Source organism: Podarcis gaigeae (genome assembly GCF_964106915.1).
Source record: "Podarcis gaigeae genome assembly, chromosome: 3".
In the NCBI taxonomy this organism is placed as follows: domain Eukaryota; kingdom Metazoa; phylum Chordata; class Lepidosauria; order Squamata; family Lacertidae; genus Podarcis; species Podarcis gaigeae.
This window is the reverse complement of record NC_139680.1, coordinates 12,912,534-12,939,489: the sequence shown is the minus strand read 5'-3', so window position 1 is coordinate 12,939,489 and position 26,956 is coordinate 12,912,534. Positions and strand designations below refer to the sequence as shown.

The window sequence follows — 26,956 nt, the reverse complement described above, 5'->3', positions numbered from 1 at the left end:
CTGGGACAGAGCAACAGGAGCTCAGCCCGTCACGAGGATTTGAACTGCCGACCTTCCGATCAGCAAGCCCAAGAGGCTCAGTGGTTTAGAGCACAGCGCCACCCACGCTTCATTGTAGCAACCTTCCCTTAGGTGTCATGGTGTGTCCTCTTCCACCATCAGTGTTGAAGTGTGAATCAGCTGCTCATCTAGTCAGCTTCTGTGTGCAAAATAAAGGGTGTCATTTTATTCCTTGCCTCAGGCTACGAAATAGCAACTTTGAGTCTGCAGATTTTAATCTCTCTCACCTATTTCATTGTCCCTGGGTAGAATTCAGTTTTGTTGCCCTCTTCCAACTGTTCCATCTACACAAGCATGGCAGCTTGCCAGATGGAATATCAATAATGGAATGTGTTGCTTATTTTAATGCATCATTGTTCTGGGTTTTGTGTTGTTTCTTTTAATGTTTTTGTCTACTGTGCAGGGTTAAAATTCTTGAAGCGCTTAAAAAAACTGAATAAGTTTACAAAGATGTCAGGAATGCTATAAAAAAATATAAAGAGTAAAAGAAATTCAGTATCAAAAATAAGAAATACCAGATTTAAATTTCAGCATCTTGCCAGAATTATACTTGTTAAAAAGAAAAAAAGCACAGCCAGTATGGCGATGAAAGAAAACTGCTCTAAAATTCTATGTAAGTGGAATTACACTTCAACTTTCATTTATTAAAAAAATATATCATGATGGCACCTTCAAAAATATTGGTGTCAAAAGAACAGTGCAAGGCCCATAGATACACTTGGCAGCAGCACCACTATATTAAAAATATTGATAGGGTGATGCGAAAAACACCAGAGAGATAATAAGTTACAAAATTGGAAAAACCTCACAAGAGTTCCTGTTAGAATATGCCAAGAACAGCATAAAGAATGATCACAGAGACCTTGTAAAGAATCTGATAACGGCAGCCGGAGTACCACTCACAAAAATTGGAAGAATAATGACGTACCCACTACAGTGGTTTAGAGAAGAGGTAAATGGCATATATGGGTGATGGATGCCTTGATGATGAACAAACTCACTCTCTTAAACATCTGCAGGAGATATATCACAATCTCCCTCAGGGGAAAGTGACAGCTGTTCATCCACTAGTGAAATAAAATTAGGTCGTAGACAATTGATTGGACAATATATGGACATATGAAGCTGCCTGTTGGCTCACGTAGTGTACCCTGACCGACAGTTGTTTTCTATGGTTTCAGGCAGAAGTCCTTGCAGTCCTGCTGCCTAACATCCTTTGTAGTTGGATATGATAAAAACTCAACCTAGCACCTTCTGTAAAGCAAGCAATTACTTCGTCTTCACTAATTTGAAGTCCCTTCCCTACTGATGACAATATTGTAGAAGACCAGGATGAAAATGCCTCAATGAATTTATATGCCATTTGGAGAAACAATAAGACAGAAGTGTTTTTATTAATATATATTAATGGACTTTATAAATGCAATTTTGGGCGGGAGGCTCACACATTTAAAGAATTTGGTGATGTCCAGTTAGTTCATTTCTGTTTCCTTAATAAATTTGACATCATTACAGTGAGCTACATTAATAAAAGTATCCCACCATTGTGCTGGAGAGACTAAAATAGTACAGGTACAACATTTCACATGTGGTGGGCATGTGAACATAAAGCCCTTATGGAAGAGAGTATTTACAAAATAAGCTATATTATGGGTCAGTATGTAGAATGTATCCAAAGTTAACCATTTTTAAAGAAGGACATTTTGACTTTTATTTAAAAAATAAACTAACTACTTTTCTTTTAGTAGCAGCACACCTACTAGTGACACAGAATTAGAAAGGATTGGAATATCTATATTTCTTGTTGGAAGCAGGGTGTATGGTTGATTGCTGTATCAGAAAAAATAACAGACTACATGCACTGAATAATGCAAATGACGTAGACTATTTTGTTGAAATATGGCATCCTTTTATAAAATACTTTACTGATAACCATGAAGAATGGCAACCACCAAAATCACAGACTGGACTTTAGCAAACTTAAATACAGTGGTACCTCGGGTTAAGTACTTAATTCGTTCCGGAGGTCCGTACTTGAAACTGTTCTTAACCTGAAGCACCACTTTAGCTAATGGGGCCTGCTGCTGCTGCCGCGCCGCCAGAGCACGATTTCTGTTCTCATCCTGAAGCAAAGTTCTTAACCTGAAGCACTATTTCTGGGTTAGCAGAAATGTCTGTAAAAAGCATATGTAACCTGAAGCATATGTAACCTGAGGTAACACTGTAGACTAATCTATTCTGGAGGGGGGAACAGGGTAAATTGGGATTGTGTTTTAGCATTTTCTTCTATTCCATTTATTCTACTTTTGTAATTGTTACATTTTGGAAATCAATAAAACTGTATTTAAAACAAATAAGCTACACTGTATATAGCAAAGTACACTACAGACATCTAACATCGATCACCCCAGCCAGCATGGCCAATCATCACGGATAATTGAAGCTGTAGTCCAACCACAAGTGAAGCATCATAGCTTTCTCACCACTGGTGCTAACCAACAGATATAGAATCATAGAGTTGGAAGAGACCACAAGGGCCGTCGAGTCCAACCCCCTGCCAAGCAGGAAACACCATCAGAGAACTCCTGACATATGGTTGTCAAGCCTCTGCTTAAAGACCTCCAAAGAAGTAGACTCCACCACACTCCTTGGCAGCAAATTCCACTGTCGAACAGCTCTTACTGTCAGGAAGTTCTTCCTAATGTTTAGGTGGAATCTTCTTTCTTGTAGTTTGAATCCATTGCTCCGTGTCCGCTTCTCTGGAGCAGCAGAAAACCTTTCTCCCTCCTCTATGTGACATCATTTTATATATTTGAACATGGCTATCATATCACCCCTTAACCTCCTCTTCTCCAGGCTAAACATGCCCAGCTCCCTTAGCCGTTCCTCATAAGGCATCGTTTCCAGACCTTTGACCATTTTGGTTGCCCTCCTCTGGACACGTTCCAGTTTGTCAGTGTCCTTCTTGAACTGTGGTGCCCAGAACTGAACACAGTACTCCAGGTGAGGTCTGACCAGAGCAGAATACAGTGGCACTATTACTTCCCTTGATCTAGATAAAGGTAAAGGTACCCCTGCCGGTACGGGCCAGTCTTGACAGACTCTGGGGTTGTGCGCCCATCTCACTCAAGAGGCCAGGGGCCAGCGCTGTCCGGAGACATTTCCGGGTCACGTGGCCAGCGTGACATCGCTGCTCTGGCAAGCCAGAGCCGCACACGGAAACGCCGTTTACCTTCCCGCTGGTAAGCGGTCCCTATTTATCTACTTGCACCCGGAGGTGCTTTCGAACTGCTAGGTTGGCAGGTGCTGGGACCGAGCAGCGGGAGCGCACCCCGCCGCAGGGATTCGAACCGCCGACCTTTCGATCGGCAAGTCCTAGACGCCGAGGCTTTAACCCACAGCGCCACCTGCGTCCCCCTTGATCTAGATGCTATACTCCTATTGATGCAGCCCAGAATTGCATTGGCTTTTTTAGCTGCCGCGTCACACTGTTGGCTCATGTCAAGTTTGTGGTCAACCAAGACTCCTAGATCCTTTTCACATGTACTGCTCTCAAGCCAGGTGTCACCCATCTTGTATTTGTGCCTCTCATTTTTTTTGCCCAAGTGCAATACTTTACATTTCTCCCTGTTAAAATTCATCTTGTTTGTTTTGGCCAGTTCTCTAATCTGTCAAGGTCGTTTTGAAGTGTGATCCTGTCCTCTGGGGTGTTAGCCACCCCTCCCAGTTTGGTGTCATCTGCAAATTTGATCAGGATGCCCTTGAGTCCATCATCCAAATCGTTGATAAAGATGTTGAATAAGACCGGGCCCAAGACAGAACCCTGTGGCACCCCACTAGTCACTCTTCTCCAGGATGAAGAGGAACCATTGATGAGCACCCTTTGGGTTCGGTCGGTCAGCCAGTTACAAATCCACTGAGTGGTAGCATAGTCAAGACCGCATTTTACCAGCTTCTTTACAAGAATATCATGGGGCACCTTGTCAAATGCCTTGCTGAAATCAAGGTAGACTACATCCACTGTGTTCCCTTCATCTACCAGGCTTGTAATTCTGTCAAAAAACAAGATCAGGTTAGTCTGACATGACTTATTTTTCAGAAATCCATGCTGACTATTGGTGATCACAGCATTCCTTTCTAGGTGCTCACAGACTGTTTGCTTAATGATCTGCTCCAGAATCTTTCCTGGTATTGATGTCAGACTGACTGGGCGGTAATTATTTGGGTCCTCTCTTTTCCCCTTTTTGAAAATAGGGACAACATTTGCCCTCCTCCAGTCTGCCGGGACTTTGCCTGTTCTCCAGGAATTCTCAAAGATGACTGCCAGTGGTTCTGAGATCACATCTGCCAGTTCTTTTAATACTCTTGGATGCAGTTCATCTGGCCCTGGAGACTTGAATACATCTAGACTAGCCGAGTATTCTTGTACTATTTCCTTAGTTATTCTGGGCTGTGTTTCCTCTGCTGAATATCTCTGATGCGCTCCAACATTTCATGTAGGGTAGGGGTGAGTAACATCTGGCTTATGGGCCCATCTTGGCCCACCAGGGGGTCCAATTTGGCCTGCAGGGCCACACCATCAAGCCAATTTGCTGCCATTACTGGTGACATCACTTGATGAGTTGGATGGCTGTAGGTGCCTATTCCTAGCAGGTTTTAACCCATGATGCACAGCGGCCTGGAGGGGGTTAAGTCCTGCTTAAGTTTGATTTCACACCAGGCACTCACAGTCAAAGAGGGGGGTGTTATTGGGTTATTGTTCTTATTTTGATTTTATATATGTTGTGATTATTATTTTTTTGTGAACCACCCTGAGATCTTCGGGTATAGAGCGGTATATAAATTCAAAGATTGGGAAAGATTGTGGAAGAAGGGGGTCAAGTTCACTGCATGTACTATGTTAAAGGAAAGCATAATGAAAATGTAGTATAGATGGTATCTGACCCCTGTTAAATTAGCAAAGATTTATCATAACTGTGATAATCTATGTTGGAAATGTAAAGAAAAAGAAGGTACCTTTTATCATATGTGGTGGACCTGCCCTAAGGTGAAAGACTTCTGGGAAAAGATTTATAATGAATTGAAAAAAATGTTGAAATATACATTTATAAAGAAACCAGAGGCCTTTCTTCTTGGAATAACAGGTTTGGAATTGCCCAAGAAAGATGTTAAATTATTTTTGTATGCCACAACTGCTGCTCGAATCTTATTAGCTAAGAAGTGGAAAACGCAAGAAGTACCAACAGTGGAAGAATGGCAGATAAAGATGATGGATTTTTCGGAGCTAGCCGACCTGACTGGAAGAGTCCGTGACCAGAAGGAGGAGGAGTACCAGGAAGAATGGACGAAATTTAATGATTATTTAGTTAAATATGTTAAGTTAAACTAATTGGAAAAAGCTTGCAATTACCAGATAGGCTTAGGATTTAAATATGCAAAGTGATGAATTAATATGTTTCATGCTGAATTGGAAAGAAAGAAAGATGTTAAGCGATTAAGTTAATTTTATAGGAATACTGATTTGGAAAACCGTTAAAATGATATGCATTGAAATTCAACTAGGGGGATACGAGGAAGTCACTTAACAATGTTAATAAGATTAGTTTTAATAAAGTTATGATTTATGTTTGTTTTTTATTTGTTTGTATGTGTATAATTTTGTGAAAATCAATAAAAAAAATGGGGGGGGGTAAATTCATTAAATAAATATATAAATTAAAGCCTATAAAATGCAGCCTTATTTTTCCCATTCCAATCAAGAGACAGAAAGGGGAGAAACAAGCCAGATCTGTGCTTGGAGCTACCCAAAGTGCTGAACATGGGGCTGACAATGTCCCTTGCAGCGTGGTCCCCACCCAAAGGATTTTGGCTGGTGGATGGGGCAATCTAGCTGCCAAACATGGGATGTCCTGTGATTGACAGGTGGGTTGCCCTGCTCATGAAGGCAATCCTGATAAACATATGGCCCATAGAGCCAAAAACATTCTCTGCCCCGATGCCAGAAATAATTCTAGGAGTTCATGGGGAAAACAAGTTTCTGCAGGAAATGCACTACCATGGAGAGAGACATCTGCCCAGTAACTGTACTTTCATTCTGAAAAGAAATTTTCTGGAATGCATAATTATTAAAGAAAGATGCCTTTAGATTTCAAACCTTCCCCACCTGCTGCAAATCCTAAGCATTTCTTTCGTCCCTATCTTCAAAATAATCAAAGTAGCTGCATAAAGATAGGAGCATAAAGGTATCCCAGTTACTGTGAAGAGCAGGCTTCTGCAAACCGATGCCCTTCAGATGCTTTGAACTACAACTCCCATCACCCCGGCCATTGTCCAGGCTTGCTGTGCTGATGGAAATTGTAGTCCAACATCTGGAGGTCATCAAGTTGGTGAAAAGTGGTGTAGAGCTTCATAACCCTCTAACCAACTAAGCAAAGAAAGCACCAAATGGTTGTTTAAGTATTCAGCTCCTCAAGCCTTCCTGCCTAGGAGCTTATTACATACAATAGGAATTTGAATTCAAGCTTGCTCTGAAGTCCCTCTCTCTTAACTTCAGTCAATAGTTTGGAACATCTCTATACGGTGCCAGATGACTGATTCGGTGGGGTATTATGTTGCAGATCTTCCCATTGTGTGAAATGTTACCGCATCTTTTGGCTAACTGGCTCAGCCATGGAAGATTGAACATGCCGGCTCATTTAATAAGAGCCTTAAAACCTTGTTTAGGTCTTCATTCTTAGGCAGAAATAAGTGTTCGAAGGGAAAAGGACTTCTGATTCACCCACAGGCTCTGCCACCTCAGAGCATCCATATGGGCAAAAAGGGGAGAAATGGGATGTGATTTCCTTGGGTGGAGTGGGGGATGGAAGGAAGGAATGACTTTTGGTCTGATCCAGTAGAGCTCTTCTTATGCTATACTTCCAGCTCTTGCTAAAAATGGTAGCTTAATTTGAGGTTGTCACTCATCTCTATTCCTTGGTGGCAGCTCCACCACCCATGTTTTCACTGTATCAGTGCAAAATGCAATCTTGCAGATATATGCACAACCATCTCCTCCTTCACAAACTCCTCCAGCTACCCAAACTACAAGCTGCACAACCCTTCCAAAAAGAAACAGAGAGAGACCAGGTATGCACGTCCATTTGTCATTTACATTTACTGGGAGCTTTGTTTCAAAATGGTGAGAACCAACAATGCCATAGCTTTCTCTGTTGGAAAACAATGTGAAATTACTTTCAAGAATGTATAAATTGCTTTTGGAATGGTTTACTAAAGATGAAGTTAAATGTTACAATATACAACTTTCATCATGGGAAAAGTTATGGAAAGAGGATCTGAAGTTTAAGGCTTGCTATTCGTTGAAAGAAAACTATATGAAAATGAGGTGCCGTTGATATCTGACTCTGAGTTAAATTGCGAAAATGTATAGAACCAGCTCAAATTTATGCTCGAAAGGTAAAAGGAAAGTGAGTATCTTATTATATATGGTGGTCCTGTGGGGTGGTAAAAGCTTTCTGGGAAATGATAAATAATGAGTTAAAGAAAATGTTTAAGAAAACTTTTATTAAAAAAAGGCTTTTCTGTTAGGTATAATAGGTGAGGAACTACCAAAATAAAACAAAATAAAAGACTGTTTATGTATGCAACAACAGCAGCAAGAATGCTTCTAGCCCAGAGATGGAAAGAAGGAGAAGTGCTGGCCATAGAATGGCAGACAAAACTGGTGGAATACGCAGAAATAGCAAGACTGACGGGAAAGATCAGGAAGACCAAGTATTTTTAAAAGATTTGAATAAATTTTTAATATGTTTAAATGACCACTGTAGACAGTTGAAATCATTGGCAGGAATACAATGACACTTGTAAAGTGAAATGAACTTTGTCTACTATGATTACATAATAGATGGATAACGGTAAAAATGGAACCCATGGAGGGAGGGGAGAAGGTCTGAAGGAATCTTTTTTATTTTTATGTTTTGGAATGGATGTGGTCAGTGATTTTTTTCTGGGGAGACACAGGGGTACACATACCCCTAAACATTTTGTGAATCTAAGTTTGGCCTGATTGAGGGGCAGTATTTCAATACGAATAGGAAAATGAGAGTACTCCTAAATTATTTTTAAAAAAGAAAAAGACAATGCTGTAGCTTTCAGAAATGGCAAAGGCACTACAGAGATGGGTACACTTTTTCTGGAACCAGGGACCCATATTCCCTCTAGGCACCCTTCCACGGGGCTGCAAACCAAGGGTGGACAGAGCCAGAGGCAAAAAGGGTGGGACTAAAGAGAGGACTCATACGTTTGCATAGTAGGTGAATTTTAACCACACAAAGACAGAGGTTTCTGCGCTAACACAGGTACACTTCTCCATCCAGGCAACCCAAAGCTCAAGGACTCCAGCCAAGCAACAGAACTCAAGAAGAGCACCCAGCAGTGCTGGAGAAGAGCCTGAGGAGGATCTTAAAAGGCCAGACAGAGAGGCTTGGAGAGCCACAATTAGCCCAGAGCCTAAAGTTCCTTACACAGCTGTAGCAGAACTTCTACCTATTAACCCTCCAAATGCATGATTTTGATCCTAACTAGACAACCACTAACAAAGGGCACAATCCATTAATGGATGGGACCAAGGTCCAGCAGAAAAATGCCATCAGCAGAAAAGCAGGAGGCAATTTTCAGTTTAACAACAACAACAATTAAATGCATTATTTATTAAATTTCTATACTGTTCTCCATCTGGAGTTTTCAGGATGGTTCCTGCACCTCTCATGCTGCTCAGTGAATGCCCCAACCCTATAATTGGGGGAAATGGAATAATGGAAACCAAAGGTGGTATCCAATGCACTCTTACAATTAGTGCAAGGATTTCCACTTGTACAGAGTTTAACCTGCATCAGCCAGTTCTATTATTTAATCCCACTCTTCATCCCAGGAGCTCAGGATACCATACAAGATGTGCCTCCCCCAAACAAACATGTGAGGTAGGATAAGTTGAGAGAGAATGAATGAACTAAAGTCACTCAGCCAACTTCATTATGAAGCAAGCATCTGAGGTCTCTCTAGGTCTTTCAAGTCTACATTCAACACTATGACCACTATGACTCTCTCAAGGTGAGGGTAAAAAAAGGACTGGATAGGAAAAGGTTAAGCCCCTTATTTGTGTCTGCTTTGGATTTAAAATAAAAATAAAAACTCAATGGAGAAAACAATCATAGAATCAACCTAACATGTAGTTGGGAGTTTCAGTTGAGTAACATGCCTGACAAGAGAAATGAGATTCATTCATCTACTAACTCTTAATCAACTTCAATTGTTTGCCTATATGGCACAGAGAGATGACATCTCTGTATTGTGCTCATAAATCATTTTTATGGCTGCCACTGCACTTAATATGCAAAATACAAAAAAAGCCCTCGCTCGCCTTTTGCAATTCAGGTTTGCATATCTCAACTCTAAAGATCTGTCAATTTACATCTGCACCTATTTTTAACTGATTGATTGAAGGCTGGTTCAGGCTTTTAGCTGCAAATTAACCACTGTAGCTATTTTAATATTATTTTACTGACGAGTTTTTAGATTGAACCGCTATTGCAAAGTCTGCATTTTCTTCCTTTATTTCGTTGTATAATGTGAACCACCACCTTGAGAGGGCTGTATAGTCCTGAATACAAATACCTAAATATATGAGATAGTGCAGTGATTAGAGTGTTGGACCAGGATCACAGAGATCAGGGTTCAAACACCTATACATCCATTAACTTGTATGACTTTGGCCAGACCACTGTCTCTCAGGATTGTTGAGAAGATAAAATGGGAATGGGAGAAGAAATCCTGTATACCACCTTGATATCCTTGGAGGAAAGGTGATATATAAATGTAATATATAACAGGGAAACAGTAGAAGAGTTTGAGACAGGGTTGCCTGTTGTAAGTGATAAAACAAATCTTTTCCAGATCAATATTTCAGAGCTTGGTGAATTTTGTAACTAGAAAACAAGAAGGCAATGCTATGCCTACATGAGACACACTCCTGGAAATGGCCCCAATGTTACAATCATTAGCCCCAAATATACATGAAGCCTTGTGTTATGATTGGGCCAGTATCTGTTGGGCATATGTTGCATTTTTCCTCTGCTTGGCAAAGCTGTGCTTTTGCAAGGCAATGTGTCTGCTGCAAACCTGCACCCAATTCTGGTTGCCACATCTGAGAAAATTGATAAAATGGGTAACAGGTAACTATTTCTCCCATGAGTAGATTGGCAGCAGACGTTTCTCAAAGCCACCTAAAGAGCCTATGGCTCAGGTGAGATAGGAACCAGATCTTCCCAATTCATTCTCTTAGCACACCTATACCACACAACTCTCAGATTTAACAAATGTGAAAAAACACAAGCAGCTGGAGCAAATGCCTCCCTTGTAGAATTGTACTTGGATACTGAAATGCATTTGGTCAGGTAAGATCCAGTTCTTCAATCTCAAGGAAACTTCTACTGCCCACAAATTTGGCATCTAGGTACAACTATCTAACAAGGACAGTTTAGGTTTGCTGCTCAGGATACACAGTTACAGAGAACCATAAGCAAAAACATAGCCCCCATCCCATCAAGAATGTTGGGGCAGAGGATGCAGTCATAAGTGTCCAAAGCTTAGTTTCTACAGGAAATGGAGACTTGTGTTTCTTAACTCATCTTTGCCTGCATCTTTTTCTACACTTTTAAAAGACTGCCAAGCAATTAGACGAAACTGCAATCACTTATTGGCAAAGGGTATTTGTAATTTCCAAGCCACAAGCACGCACACGACACACACTTTTCTTTGCTCTCTGAAGGGTGACAAATACTTTTCATTTTAGTTGCAGAACAGTCTGCTCTATGCATGGATGATCTGCGAACTATCAATGTCATGGTGTGCCCTTCTGGTAGGACAGTCAAAAAGGCCAGAACGAGAAAGCATGCCAGTTTCCAGGGCAAACAGTACTCAGTGAGTTATGTCACTTGGAACATATCTAATAGCTAGTCACGATGGGTCAGATCTTCCTCATAACTTTGTGGATTACCAGCCTACATTGTGAAGAAGTTGTAGCATGAGAAGTTCTACAGGAACAATAAATCCATTAGAATTCTCCAGCCTGTAAACCTTTGGACTGGAACAGTACCTACCCTTCTGAACAGTATGTAGCAATTTATTTACATACTTTATAGATATTGCAATGGATTTCCCTTTGATTAGCAGAAAATCAGTGTGTTTCAGGCTTGCACCAAGGTTTTGAGAAGTGAACACACTTAAAGGATGAATGGCAGGCAGGTGACTTATCCTGAGTGACACTCATTCCAAGCAGGAATATTTGGGTGAAGGGGGAGAAACAGTAATCCCCAATCATTATGGCATGCATCTTATGGAATGTGCTGCCAAAAGATGTGATGGGCAGCTACATGCTTGCTTAGACAGCTAAATGAAGAGCACAGGTTCAGAAGCAATTCATCTCTAGATACAGGATGGTGGCAGACAAAGGACGGCTGTTGCCTGTGACCAGTCAGATGTTTTTGGAAAACCCACAAGCAATGCATGGTGTTTGTGGGCTTCCCCAAAACATCTGACTAGTCATTGCTAGGAACAGGATTCTAGGTATCATGGACCATTAGCCTGATCTAGCAGGACTCTTCCTATGTTCATCATTATTGGCTTGGGAGACATCACTGCTTGCCTGATATGTACATGGGGGGGGGGGGACAACCGCCTCAACACTGGAGTACACCAGCACTGTTAACAATGCAATTATTATTTTTTCATTCTGCAGAGCATGGCTAATTTATTTATTAGAAATAGTACATAAATATCACAAGAATTCCTATCAACAGATTTCAATTACACACTTTCCATCCCATGATATTTGTTCTCTGCTGTGGGCTTTGGAAAGTCACTCACCACTATGTTTTATTTTAGACAAAACTATTTTGAAACAAGGCTTTTCACTTCCTGTTTCGTGTAAGTGGCTATTTTCTCTCTCTACAAGTCTTCCAAGTCTTTCTTTCTTAAAGAAAACCAAACACGTAACCATAATTATATTGTTAGGAGCTCTTTAGCAAGTCAGTGTGGACTGATGTGCAAAAGGAACATCCTTTGATGGCTACCTACAAATAGCAAGGAGAAAAGCAGACAGGGCAGAGTATAAGACCAGACAGCATAGTAATGCCTCTCGCATTCAAGAACCATGGACGTATTTGCACAACTACAGTAGCAGGCAGGTCTCTTGTGACTATGTTCTTCCTGTATCCAACAGTCCAATTATCTAGCTACTTATAATTGTGTTTTAATTGTGAAACTGTATTCTGGCAATATTTAGCTTGAGACTATCAGTTTATTTGTTAAATAGCACACTATTATTGGCACTAATAGTTCTCCTGTTAGGCCAGATATACTTATAATATCATGCCCAAAAGGACAAAGATAAGGGGGAAGTGATTGGTTCAAAATGTACAGTATGGTTGCCAACAGCAGATTACATACACTGGCTGGTGATTGTGTTCAAGCTAGTTAGCATTGACCACCACTTTGAGATTGCATTACAGTGTATGTATCATGTAGGTCCATCACAAAACAGTTTCTTCTTAGCAATCAACAGTCCTAGCCAGCAACAGCCACTGGTACATGTACAAGCAATCACTCCAAACTACCTCTGAGGTGGTGCCTAATTCTTTCACCTTACCATTGTGCCACTGCATATGAGGTTAATTTACCTTTCCAAGTATGTCCTTGCCAATGTGTAGTGTCAAACTCTCACAGTCCAGTTCACGGGTGACTGAAGTCCCAGCTGGGGACGTTGGGACCGGGGACAAGATGGAGGGGTGGGAGCAGGAATGGGAGTCCAGGAGCCAGGAAGACAAGGGTCCGGAAGCAAGGAGTCATGAAGTCAAGGGTCCGAGGATCAAGAAGCAAGGAGTTACGAAGTCAGGGGTCCGAGGATCAAGAAGCAAGGAGTCAAGGAGCCAAACGCAACAAGGCAGGGAATGTGTTGCTGTGGCAAAGAGCCGAAGGGAAATGCTAACCTTATATCCTTTCCTGGCTCTTGCCACCAGGTGCTGTGAGTTACCAATCGGCCTCACCTGTGTGGCCGCACCTTGCCTCTTCAGAACAAACTTAGAAAGCCCCAGCTCTGCAAAGTCCTACTGGTCACAGGGCCTGGCTCCTGCACACACTCCTGACACAAACATTGCCAGAGTGCAGTCCTTCAGAAAGTCCATCCTTTTCAAAATGACAAGACGTTAACTGAATATGTAGAATCTGTTTCTTTCTAGAGGTGTTGGGTAGTTCATCTAAACCCTTACACAAAGGGTGCTGCTCTATATTGAGTCAGACCACTGACCCTATTAGCCCCATAGTATGTTACTTTCAAACTTTGGAGAACTGACATCAGTATTATTCTTATTATCATTATTTATTAAATTTGTCTACCATCCTACACCCGCAGGTCTCAAGGTGGTTCACAACATAAAATCACAATTTAAAAACACAAAATACATGATAAAAACAAGAACAAGAACAACCCAATCAGTATGTCAGTAAAAAGGCCCTTCCCCAATCATGCTAATCAGAATTATTTAGTTGAAAGCTTTGCTCTTCAATCAGCACAAAGAGGTAGGAGGAGTACTTATTTATGACAACAGCATTGTTCCAGCTACAGACTTAACCAGAACACATCAGTGTTATAACATAGTGCATTTAGGAAGGAATAACTGATGGGCCATAGCAGTAAGCCAGCCGACATTGCACCGTAGCTCTGGAGAAAGGCTGTAGCCCAGTGGCAGAGCTCATGTTTTACATGGAAAAGGTCACAGGTTCAATCCTTAGCATTTCCAGGTTTGACTCAGAAAGACTCCTTCCTGAGTCCCTCAAGGGTGCCAGCAGTGCTGAGCGAGAAAGACCAATGGCTTTAATTTGTCACAACACAGAAGGCAGATGCCTGTGTATGACTCACAATGCATTGTTATCAGGATTACAGTCACATCTAACTTAAGTCTTAATTGCTCAAGCCATGCTTTCCTTAGCTTAATAACCAGATGGTTTCCCCAAGTTTATTCAAATTGTATTACATTTACAAAAGTGGCACGCGGATCTTGTGGGAAGGCAAATCACAGTGAGGTTTATCCCTATGTAATGTCATTGACCACAAAGATGCTGATAATTTGACCATGTAAGAGACATTTTTGTGGCACATAGTATGGCCACAGGGAGAGAAGAAGGAAATTCTCTCATCAGGAAAAAAGAGAGAGAGAAGCTAGGAAATAAAGAAAAGAAAAAACAATTCATTATAAATAGACAAACAGAATTCCTTAAAATATGTTGCCACAGAGGAGAATGTATGAAAGCTAGCCCAACATGATAAACAGCAACAGAAAATGCTAGCCCCATTCGCTCCCTGTAGAGAATGGAATGGTGTGGTGTTCAGGAAGATAGGTCTATCCACAAAAACAAGTCTTTTTAAAAAATAAAAATAAAAAGGAAGTAAAAGATATGGACTCAGAAAAGCAGCTCTTTGATGTATGTTTACTCTTTCGTTTCAAAAAAAAGGAAATGAATTTTTGAAGTGTATTTGTAAAATTGGTATTGCAGCAGGAGGCCGCATCTGTTAACTTTCAAGGATGGCACATCACATTTGAAGCTGTAAAATGCCGTGAAGAACAGTCTGTGGACCTAGAACTCTTTCAAAAATCACTGAACAAATGGGTGCCAAACAGGATTCTCCAGTAACACTGCAGCTCAATATGGATATTTTAGGAATTATTTTCCCTGCTTTTAACTCACGCTGTTTGGTGTTTGCTGTACAAATATTAGCAAAACACCATACCAATCCCAAAAAATATTAGCCAAATACCACGTTCTGTTCCTCCAGAAAATCCTAATGCAATCCTTTGATACTAGAAGCACTTTTATATCAAAAGCCCACAACAGTTGTCCAAATTGTTCAAAAAGCTCTCATTTGCTCCACTGACTTCAAACCATTTGGCCAATGCTTATACAATCTGTTATATCAATGTCACCTCTCTCCAAAGGTCCATGCCACAAGATTTAGAACCACTGAAAAATGAGAGTACCAACCGATGCTACATCATTCTCCCCTCCAATTAAAGTTTGTAATTCCCTGGCTTGGTATACAAAAAGACGGCTCATGGTGCTTGGATGTATTACAAACCAGACACCATTTCTCACAGAGGAAGTCCTCCTGTTCAGAATGGTAAATGTACATCAATTCATGAACAATTCATGCTGAAGCTAAGCTGATCTAGATCTGTGCACAGCATCTGGATGTGTGACCATTCATTACCCTAATGCTGTTGTACAAACCTATACTGAGATCACACTTGGAATGCTGTGCACATTTCTTGTCACCTCACTACAAAAAAGATGTTGTAGACATGGAAAAGTTTCAGCAAAGGGCTACAAAAATGGACCAAGGGTTTGGAGTCACTTTACTATAAGGAAAGGCTATATTTGGGTGGGTAAAGGTAAAGGGACCACTGACCATTAGGTCCAGTCGTGGCCGACTCTGGGGTTGCGGTGCTCATCTCGCTTAATTGGTCGACGGAGCAGGCGTACAGCTTCTGGGTCATGTGGCCAGCATGACTAAGCCGCTTCTGGCGAACCAGAGCAGCGCACGGAAACGCTGTTTACCTTCCCGCCAGAGCGGTACCTATTTATCGACTTGCACTTTGATGTGCTTTCGAACGGCTAGGTTGGCAGGAGCAGGGACCGAGCAACGGGAACTCATCCCGTCACAGGGATTTGAACCACCGACCTTCTGATCAGCAAGTCCTAGGCTCTGTGGTTTAACCCACAGTGCCACCCACATCCCACATTTGCGTGGGTAGGGCAGCGTTAGTTCAGCAAAAAGGTGATAGGGATGTGTGTGTGTGTGTGTGTGTGTGTGTGTGTGTGTGTATGTGTATATGTATGTGTATATATATATATATATATATATATATATATATAAACTTTATTTGCGTAGCCGACAGGCCATAGCATCAAAGGACAAACGCCAACAAAAATACATTACGAATATAGTTACCATAAAATCTTATGACCTATTAAAACCCTTGATAACAGCTGGATTATCATTCATCCATGACCCTCTGTCCCATGGGCGGCGGCCTTTTCTCTGATAGATTGTTCCAGGTCGGTCAAGTGAATAGACCAGCCAAATTGAAAGATTATAAATATAAATATAACCTTGGAGGGATGGTCAGGATAGGGAGAAAGATAATAATAACCAGATGCAGATAAATTAATAATCTCAGTACTTAAAACTTGGCAGAGGTAATAAAATAATAATAATAAAACGTAAAGGGGATGTATATATTTATGCATGGTATTAAGAAAGTGCTCAACATGCTAGAATCTGGGGACATTCAATAAAATTGAATTTTGAGAGATTCAGGATAGACAAATACTTCTTCACACGGTACATAATTTAACTATGAAATTTGCTCCCACTGATGGCCACCAACTTGGATGGCTTTTAATGTGGAGGAGTCAAATCCATGGAGGATGCAGCTATGAGTGGCTACTAGTCTGGCTACTAGTCATGATGGCGATGTTCTACCTCTAGTTCCTGGCATGCACAAATGGGGGAGTGTTGTTGCACTCAGGTCCTGTTTCCAGATTTTCCATCTGGTTGGACACAATTAGAACATGATGCTGTAGGCCTTTTGTCTGATCCAGCAGGGCTCTTCTGCTGTTTTTAGGTCCTTATATATTAACTAACAAATGGAGAAAGATGATAGATGGAGAAAGAAGTAGGGTGTGATGTAGGGTAGAGAAAATTCATCCCTCAGAGTCTGCCAGATCTCTGGAGAATTTCAGAATGTGTTGTCTGAAGACCTACTTCTTTTTGCTCTCCTGGCTATTATTATTATTTTTTAAAACTGCACTTATAACCAATGAGCAAAGCAGTGGAAGTATATACCATACTTTTCTGTGTATAACACGTTCCCCTGTAAAATTGGGGACCCCCAATTTTAAACATAATTTTCCGGTAAAAAAAACCTAGTCTTATACACGGAAAAATGCGGTACATACACAAGGTTCAATCTGAAATCTGTGGCAGCCAGTTCTATAAAACGATCATCAATCCCATGTACTTTTTATGTGAACAAGATGCCTGGAGTTCAGCCATGTGGCTCTGAAGTCACTGTAGTACCGTAACACAGCAGAACCGTTTGGCCTCCGTCCTCTCAAAGTTTGGTCCTGCAATATTAAAGCGGCACGCTTCAATATTCATCACAACCTGTCCCTCTGAAACTGGTGGCTGTGCCCTGCAGCTGTTACAAAAGCAAAAAACAACCACCAACCCCCACCCCCTCAAAAAAAAATTGCTATAGTGCGATACTGGCTTCCAGTGAGTTCCAAAATACCCTCCAACCCTCACATAACGGAATACAGAGCTGTTTCTATTTTAGACATGTAATGACCCATCCAATGTGTGCACTGGGTGGGAGTGAAGTAGCACTGATGGCCTGTGTATTTATAAACATCACTAGGATCTGAAGGAGGGAGAAGCTGGAACAAGTAAAGCTTTTAAAAAGCAAAATCAAGTTCATCTGCATTAGGGGAGGGAAGAGATCCCAACCAGTGCAGATAGATGTTCCCTGCCCTAACACATTTAGCAGTACAGCAGCAGAAGAAGAGTGTCTTTGCTTTCCCTTTACATAAGAAGGCAATTATATTGCTGAGAACCAAGAAACAAATAGCAATTAATTTAGGTCTAAAAGCTAAGCTGACTGTTTTAAGTAACGGAGACCATTACAAGCCTTGTTCAAGCACACATGGAAACTTCTCCTCAATCAAGACCAGATTCAGGAATTATCATTAACCATTGCCGTCAAGTCCAGCTTATTAACTTAAGTTTCCTGGTTAATATTTCTAGGTGTTTCCTGTGCTTAGAAGAGCCGTAAATCAAACCTGTGTGCTACTGATGTAGTCTGGCTGCCCAAGTTCATAGACAACCAGTAGTGGACATTTTAAGAGGAACAAAACCATCCAAAACATCTGTACTTGTACAGCAAATGTAGTATGGACTTTAGACTCTCTATGGCGAAACAATGGAGCCAAGATACATAATAATAAGGGGAAACACAGAGTGATATTCACCTGGGGCTACACAAATATACAGTAAGAGGCATACATAATTAAATGTCCCACCACACTGAAAAATAAGTCATATTCATGAGAAACTGACATGGAGGTCAAAAGCCTACCTCCTACCTCAAGTACTTGTTCTCCACAAGCAAGGTATTTTGACATGTATGAAACAGTGTTGTGAAACTTACAATAATTGTATTTATGTTCCTGCTAATTACATACAGTGGTACCTTGGGTTAAGTACTTAATTCGTTCCGGAGGTCCATTTTTAACCTGAAACTGTTCTTAACCTGAAGCACCACTTTAGCTAATGGGGCCTCCCGCTGCCACTTCGCCTCCAGAGCCCAATTTCTGTTCTTATCCTGAAGCAAAGTTCTTAACCTGAAGCACTATATCTGGGTTAGTGTGTAACCTGAACCATATGTAACCTGAAGCGTATGTAACCCGAGGTACCACTGTATTATATTTTTGCATTACCTTGCTTTTGTAAACTGCTCTGCAACCATTTTTGGTTGGAACACAAATCTCTTAATGAATAAATTACATTATGCCATTTCCCACCTGTATTTTGGGGGCATATCATCCAAGAACTTCCATCATAGGCTTTTTCCTGAACCACTAGACCTCTACCTTTGTTGTTTTCCTTCTTAAAATATTCACTTGAGCCTCAAGGTCTCAGACTGAAGCCTAGTTCTGAGGTGTGTAGCTCACTGCCTTGGCTGCACCACTTCACACAGTAGTTAACAGTTTTGAAAGACTAAAAGCTCCCCCATTCATATATTTTTTAAAAAGCATTCCAGATAGATGACAGAGAGAAGGGTTATTGAGCTTCACCCCTGACATGCTACTTTCCTATTAATTTTTATCTGCACCCACAGCAGTGCATCCAGGGCAATGGTTGACCCTATACCAGCAACAACTAGGCCCAAGATCAATGATATCATGGACCTTTTTAACTTTAAAGGCTAAGGATTTATTAAAAGTTGCTTTAAAATGACTTGGAAAGTATTGGCTGCATGGTGAATGTATCCATTTTTATCCCAGCAGTGGATTTGCCGAATGCTTATTGTATTTGGTGTTTAAATTCCTGGACTATCACAGAGACTTAGAACATTCAACAACTTATTATTTAGAATGTAGTGCATCTTAAATAAATCTCCAAATGCCCTGTCCCAGAAATCCAGGGAGGCCAGCTGCCTACAAAGTTATTCCATATAAATTATGGCGCTAACTGATTTGCTATCAAGGACTTGTATCCCTCAGAAAGTCAAAACTTGGTTAAAATGCCATGTAAATAAACAGATTAACCTGCACAAATAGCTGAAACATTTACAACACATTGTATGTACATTGTAACAACCATTTTATGGTATCTGTGGCGTTCATACGGAGCCCCCGGTTGTTCCACGGACTATTGACCTGTACACCACTGCTTTATTCTTCCGCTGCCACCAACCAGGTTTCTTCTGGTGAAATACTGAGTCTCAGTCAGGTTGTAAAGTCAACAACGAAGATTAAAGTTTATTGAAGAACAAACAAGTTTTAAATATGTTCAGAACGGTTTCTCAGATGCACACCCTTAACTAGATGTGGCACTATCTCACACTGTCACACTCTTCTCTCTCAGTTCTATCCCTGTCTCTTACTCTATTGTCACAACCACTATGTTGTGAAACTGAAGGAGGTCTGAACTTTGGAGGTCTTTAAGCAGAGGCTTGACAACCATATGTCAGGAGTGCTCTGATGGTGTTTCTTGCTTGGCAGGGGGTTGGACTCGATGGCCCTTGTGGTCTCTTCCAACTCTATGATTCTATGATTCTATGGTATCAGAATTTGGAGTTGGGAAACCGTTAAAATGATATATCAACTAGGGGGATACGAGGAAGTCGCTTAACAATGTTAATAAGATTAGTTTTAATAAGGTTAGGATTTATGTTTGTCTGTTTATTTGTTTGTATGTTTACAAGTTTGTGAAAATCAATAAAAAAATTAAAGAAAAAAAATACATTAACCATTTCCATCCCCCTGTACAAACATAATCACAAGGAATGGGCAAACGCCACAGTCTATATAAGAAACTTCTTGATATTTTCACAGGCCCATTAGAAGTTCTTAAACTTTCATTCACAATATTATTTCAATATCATTTTAATTATATTATACTTCCAACTACTTTTTTGATTATTATATATTATATATTTTTAGCTTTTTGTATTTTATTTGTGTCGCTTTAATTGGTGTAAGCTGCCCCTTTGCTGGAGTGTAGGTGACCAGAAGCTTAAGACAAAATCTAATACTTTCTGAAATATTTGTATCTGGTGATTTTCCAGCTTATGTAGGATTCATCTTGAACACCAATTGCCAAGTAAAAGGTGTGCAATATGAAGTGAAATCCAATACAGCTGTTTTTAAAAAAATAAAAAAGCTGCAATGCAATGCCAGTGTCTTCTCTAACATTTAAATGTTAGACATTTATAAACTCTGCATGCCTCACGGTAAGGAAAGAATCACAAAATACATTTCATCACCTTTTAACAGAGTAAAACGAGGTTTAATAGAGTGCAATATGAAAAAGGGCATGCACATTCCCCTGGAAGAGCATTTTATAAGGCTGGAGGATGACTCATTGGCATTTATTTTCATTAAGCTATAGTGATTCCGATGAATGTGTTCTGCGCCTCGGAGTCTGTATTGCTTAAGCACATCCTAATTAAGGGATGTTGCAATTAAGAGACTCATGTGACGCTAAGGTCACGGACACAATTTCCAATTATTCAGATTATCACACATTTTACTTTCAAATTGCAGGAACTAGTGAAAACCTAACTCCTCTTTGCAAGCTTTTGGGGGGAACGTACAATTCAATGAGAGTTTTCTCCACCTTTGTTATGTTGGAGCATGCAAGCTGATGGGTGCCATGTTGTTGTTGTTGTTGTTGTTGTTGTTGTTGTTGTTGTTGTTGTTGTTGGCATTCATCTGTCGACAGACTGTGCCTCTGGGGGTAATTCAAACAACTGAAAGATCACAGCACCTGTTGAGGCCACAGAGACTGGGAACTCATAACTGCTGCCTCCCACATTGCTTCTACTGCATTAGCAGCACTGAAGTGACATCTCTGGGGTGCAAGCCTGGGCAGTGGGTATGGAGGTCCTCGGTTGCCCAGACAAATAGACCCCCTTCTCAGCCTCACTGTGGTCCAAAGGAAAGCAGAGCAATACATTTGGCACCAGCTTGGCTGCAGGAGTTGCTGGAGGAGTTGCCGCAAGGCACCATCCAACCGTCCAGATTTGTGTAGGGTTCGTCTCCTGAAGGTGTCCCACAAGACAGTGGGTAGAGTTGCCAAGTATGTATAGTTTATTGCATTGCTCCCTGAGAGCTTCATTTTGGGTTTGCCTGATCTGCACTCGTGCAGAGCTTCTCTGAATTCATCATACTCTGCTCCACTCAAACATACAAGAGAGGGTTTCAGGTCTCGTTAAGGGACTGGGGACAACTACAATATACAACATCTGCAAGACAACAGATAATTTACCTAAACAGATTAAATGCTAATAAACAGAACGATAGTCAGTTGGACTGGTCATGCGGTTCCCAGCAAATCAAGGATAGTTTAATCAATATTAAGAGCTCAGCGATAAAGAATGTCTGTGAATGCACCTACACATCAGCTAAGTTTAGTGTCTTGACCTGAATGCTAGCCATGCATATGCATAAAGTCATTCGAACTTCCGAGCTGAAGAAGAAATTTCATGGAAAATGCTGCTAGGTTTGTAATGCAGCCATGAATAAACAAATTCATATAGCAAAACAAGTAATTCTAAACTTTGGCAACATCACCCTAGAAAAGATCCCCCTGTCTTAGTCCAGAGTCAAGTTTATAGGAAGCCTTCAAAGGCCTGCATCCCAGAGTGTCTGAGGAAATTACTTGAATGGAAGGCAGGTTGATAACCCATTCTCTGGGATAGATGTCCATTATGGGAAATGTCTCGGCCAAAACAACTGCAGGCAAAACATGATGCCCTGCAAATATTGTTGGAATAACTCCCACCAGATCCAGCCAATATAGCCAAAGGTTGGGGATGATGGATGCTGTAGTCTTAAAACAGAGTTTTATGAACTTGCTCAAGTCACCTTGCCTCTGATCACAGAGCAATATCCAGTCAGCTACTATTTTCTCCATGTGTCCCTCTCTGCTGAAGGCAAATATATACCCCCTGTTTCCAAGACAACGGGAGGATTATAAATTGCAGAAAGGGAGTACTGAAGGGAAAGCTGGTGTGCCTGTGTTTTAGCCTGGGATGCTGGCTACAGCACTGAATATTCAAAGTATGTACTTTAGTACCTGGCTACCTGTTATATTTTTCATGTCCAAAGTTGTCATATGTAAGCCAGTCTCTTACAAAAATTCAGAAGCCCCCTCAGAGATAGAGAAAGCTAAAGAGATTGCAGAACTAATCATTACCTTTCTCCAATGCTTACCTCTGCTTAAATCTCTGAAGGCAGCCCTGTATAGGGAAGTTTTAAAAAATGTTTTATTATATTTTTATATATGTTGGAAGCCACCTAGAGTGGCTGGGGGAACCCAGTCGGATGGGTGGAATATAAATATTATTATTATTATTATTATTATTATTATTATTATTATTATTATTGATGTCCCTGTTTTCAGCAGAGAAATGTTGGAGGGTATACTAACAGATCCTTCCAACAGCAGTCAGGTAGTTGGCTGCCACAACTATGCAAATTCCCAATAGGCAGTTTGCTGACAAACAGAACATAGGCACAAGCTACTCTATGCTGAAGAGGTGCATGGACTGCTCAAGTGAAAACACTTTTATCTGAGACTAGCACTGGTGGATATCCGTGGTTCCTTGTCACCTAACAAGCATTCCAGAAGCTCCAAATCATTTGCCGCATATTAGCCTTAATATGGGACATGCTTTGCATTCATTTCCCGAGGGGATATTCCCTGTTACATCTCTGCAACCACAGAGGAAGCACAGAATGTGCCCTTTTGAAAAGCAATAAAATTACCCACAAAATGCTAAATGCCTGTGTTGTTTCTGTTTTGTATTTCTGTGAAAATGTTTACGTGGGTGGGTAATGAAGCTTAATACAATGCCACCATTTAACATTTGAAGCACTCCGGATTCAAGAAGCAATCCGGGCTGAGAACACAACTGCAGGAAAACATTAATGGTGGCTGTGCTTTTTATTGCTGTGCATAGGTCAGCGGCACTTTAGGGCTTAGTTCTCAGAGAGAGGTGGTTCAATTTCTGCCTCGGCCAAACGCCTTCAGACTGCAGGAGGATGCTCGCTTTATCAAATGCTTCCACAAGGAAAATGTCCAATTTTATACTGAGGAACATTAAATAATATGAGCATGCACACAATTTAAAAATGGAATAGCCCAGGTACAGGTTGACCAATTCAGTAAACTCAAAGGTAGTTGCCATCCCTAGCAACTCTCTCTCTCTCTCTCTCTCTCTCTCTCTCTCTCTCTCTCTCTCTCACCTTTAGCACTAATATTGTTCAATCCACATTGGTACCACTAACCTGACAATTTCTGCCTGATGCTCAGAAGCATTCTAATAGACCAACAGCTTATGTATGATGATGATCTTAAAACCATAAAACTCCACCCAGTACATTACAAACCAATTTAAAATAAACTATATTATTATAAGCATGCTGTTGTTAGACAGCAGTAGCTACCCCATTCTCAATCAGTAGATTGACTTAACAGAAATATTGTTTAACAGAAAGTGGAGAAGATGGATGTTAGAATGGACTGAAAGTCTTAAACAATATATATATATTTAATGTAACCAGTAGATGGAAAATCAGAGGTTTCCTTTTCGTATCTTTCTCTAATTTGTATTTTTTTTATTTATTTTTTCTCTTTTCTTATTGTTACAATCTTACTGCCTTTCTGTCCTATGTCATAAAGTCCAGAGATTGTATACTCAGGGGGGTGGTAGATGGTTGGTGGAGGAGCCTGGGTGAGAGACATGGTGAGAGTCTGGGAGGAGAAAGGAAAAATCCCAGGTAAGAGCTGAGAGAGGGTCTACTACCTTCTGTGGCTGGTAACGGCTAAAAATTATTTACCAAGAAAGGACTCTGTATTCTACTTATTTCTATTTGTATGTTTGGTAGCTGCAGTTTTATTGTATTATGAAAAACTTTTATAATACAATAACAATCTCATTTTAAAAAAGGGAGTCTCAGAGAACAGAAATCAATGGCCAAGGAAATTTCCATTTTCTTCTGGGACTCCCAACGGAATAACGTTCAAACATTCCAAGGATCAAACATTTGCTATAAGACTACTCCTTGAAACACTTTCCTGCCAAATGCTACTATAGCATGTGAATATCTATCTATTTTATAATGCTTGAAATTTTTATGCACGGAAGCCTAGGTAACTTACCTTTCAAATATCTTCCACGGGGAAGATGAGCTATGAAAAGTCAGTAGAGAATGGGCCACAACCTACTCACTGCTTGGTGGCTTTCTCTATATTCTCAAAAGCCTTCCAAATACATTCCTCCAGCCAATTTGAAGGTGGCTTTATAGATATTTTGTTCCACAGGGAAAGTGGGGCACTAGCAAGAAAGTATCCAGGAGCCTTGGTTGAACACCTTTGTGACCTAGCAATGCCATTGTCTCAGGCCAGCCAATCCTGGGGCTTTTCAGCTGTAACGTTCTGTGGCTCAGGTTAGGTGATGGTGTGTGGGTGGGGGGCTTTATGGGAGCACAGCTGGATGATGATATTATTCCCATGAATGGTGTTTCAGACTGGGCTTGAGCAATGGTGCCAACCAGATAAGCAGGTGTTGTAAATCTGTCTGCTAGCATGGAGAGAGACCAGAGATAAATGTTCAGGGTCTCAGCCTTTCTCATAAATCAAAGCCTCTTAGATGAACCAAAGTTCAGCAACTCAGGAAAAGTCTTTAGCCCATTATTGGCAGACGTCACAGAAAGGGAGGGATAATCTTCCAGAGAGGAAGTCTCCATGGTAGCCAAAGAGGAGGGCAACCAATCAATGGGTCTGGCTGAACCAGAAATGGAAGGGGACCTGGAAGGACTGACTTAGGTTCTGTTACTAAGGACATGTTGCCATTGGCACAGATGTGAACAGTTCCAGCCAACCCACTGGAGCGATCCCTGGCAAGCTCATTCTTCTTGTCAATAACCATGTACCGTATTTTTCGCTCTATAAGACGCACCAGACCACAAGACACACCTAGTTTTTAGAGGAGGGAAACAAGAAAAAAAAAATTCTGAATCTCAGAAGGCAGAACAGCAAGAGGGATCGCTGCACAGTGAAATCACACACATTTCCCCTTACTTTTTAGGAGGGAAAAAGTGAGTCCTATAGAGCAAAAAATACGGTAACTGTTTGGACCCATCCTACCCTTTAAAAGTAGTGTTGGGACAACTTCTTAGCTATCATCTAGTCATGAACCTTAAGAGATCTGCTGCGGCCTTACAAATCTTGCATCCTGTACTTTGGACAGTGTAATGATTTGCTGAATAAAGGCTTTAAAGTTCCCTCAAGCTGAGAGTCCAAAGACTGTGTCTGAGAGGGGGAGCCTGGATACTGTACTTTCAGGAGATCCAGCCTGACACAGTCATTCGGCTTGTTAGGAAGGGCTGATCTGGGAAGGAGGATGGCCCCTCCCCCCATCTTGTCTATTTACTTCAGGATAAGGCACCCTCAGGAGGTATAGGAATGCTTCAGGAGAAGGAGAAGCCATCAGATCCATTAGTGTTCCTTATTTACCAGTTTATTTACCAAGAAGTTATTCAAGACAAGGAGATGGTAGTATTAAAAGGAAACTGATTTAATTAAATTCAGAGCCAATTCCTAGCATATGCTCTGCATGAAAATGCTAAAAGATGCATTCGAGCAGCACACAGAGTTTCTGTGATGTTCCATTATCAGCATGAAACTCACTATTTTGAAAAACAAGAAGGCACCCGCAAAACATGCCATATCTTTCACTCTGTCTCGCATTTTTACATTATTTTCATAGCCATTCGGTGCTGCACCAAAGAAAAAAACCCTGAAAGGGTTTCTTAATGGCATAATCTCAGTCAATGAGAGATCAAACAGTGGATATAATCACATCGTGAAATTCCATTTGGCTAAAATAAATCAAAAATCTAGAAACTATAACAATTGCCGCTGAACAAATCACCATTTTGAATGTCCCCAATATGCTTCAGAAACGCCCCCACCTACCTACCCCAGTCTAGCTCCGTATTACTGCCTTAAGATCAATGTTGTTTTAGTGAGGTCAGTCTGGCCATTCCAGCCTTTGTAAATCTGCCTCGGATGCAACCTTAGATGCCAGCTCTGTATGCTAATCAGCACCATGGAAACAGACGTGCAACTTCTGAGTTAAGTACAATCGGCAAACACCAGATGAGCAGTGAATCAAGGGCTGAAGACAACGGCTGTCAACAGATTGCCAACAGGAATTTAATGCAATTTTTTGTTGCGTCACCTACATTAGTACTCCCCTGTGAACATGTGCAAGCGGTGGCTGGTTCAGCAGGCACTATCACTACATTACCCATTGATCTCCTGTGCCCTATGCTTTCTTTGCTATCTCACCTATCTTCCTTAGCCGTCTTGCCTAGCCCCTTTCCCCATCAACAGCACACAGTCTGTACCCTGCACAAGTTTTCCCCAGTACACATCCTTTTATGCATGTCACTGTCCCTTTGGTTCTGCCTCTGCTGTAGTTCCCCACCCACT

The 26,956-nt window shown here is 41.0% G+C and overlaps 1 protein-coding gene across 3 annotated transcripts in view; it reads right to left on the bottom strand.

The window, feature by feature from the left end:
- Positions 1-26,956, bottom strand: part of PLCB1 (phospholipase C beta 1) — a 460,081-nt gene that overhangs the window by 344,578 nt on the left and 88,547 nt on the right. Inside the window, exon 1 of one of the 3 annotated variants that reach the window (XM_083730043.1) lies at positions 24,620-25,385. The exons of the other annotated variants lie outside the window; for them this stretch is intronic. The gene's annotated coding sequence lies outside the window, so the exon portion shown is untranslated. Of the gene's footprint in view, positions 1-24,619; positions 25,386-26,956 lie in introns of those variants that run through there. 3 annotated transcript variants of the gene reach the window in all.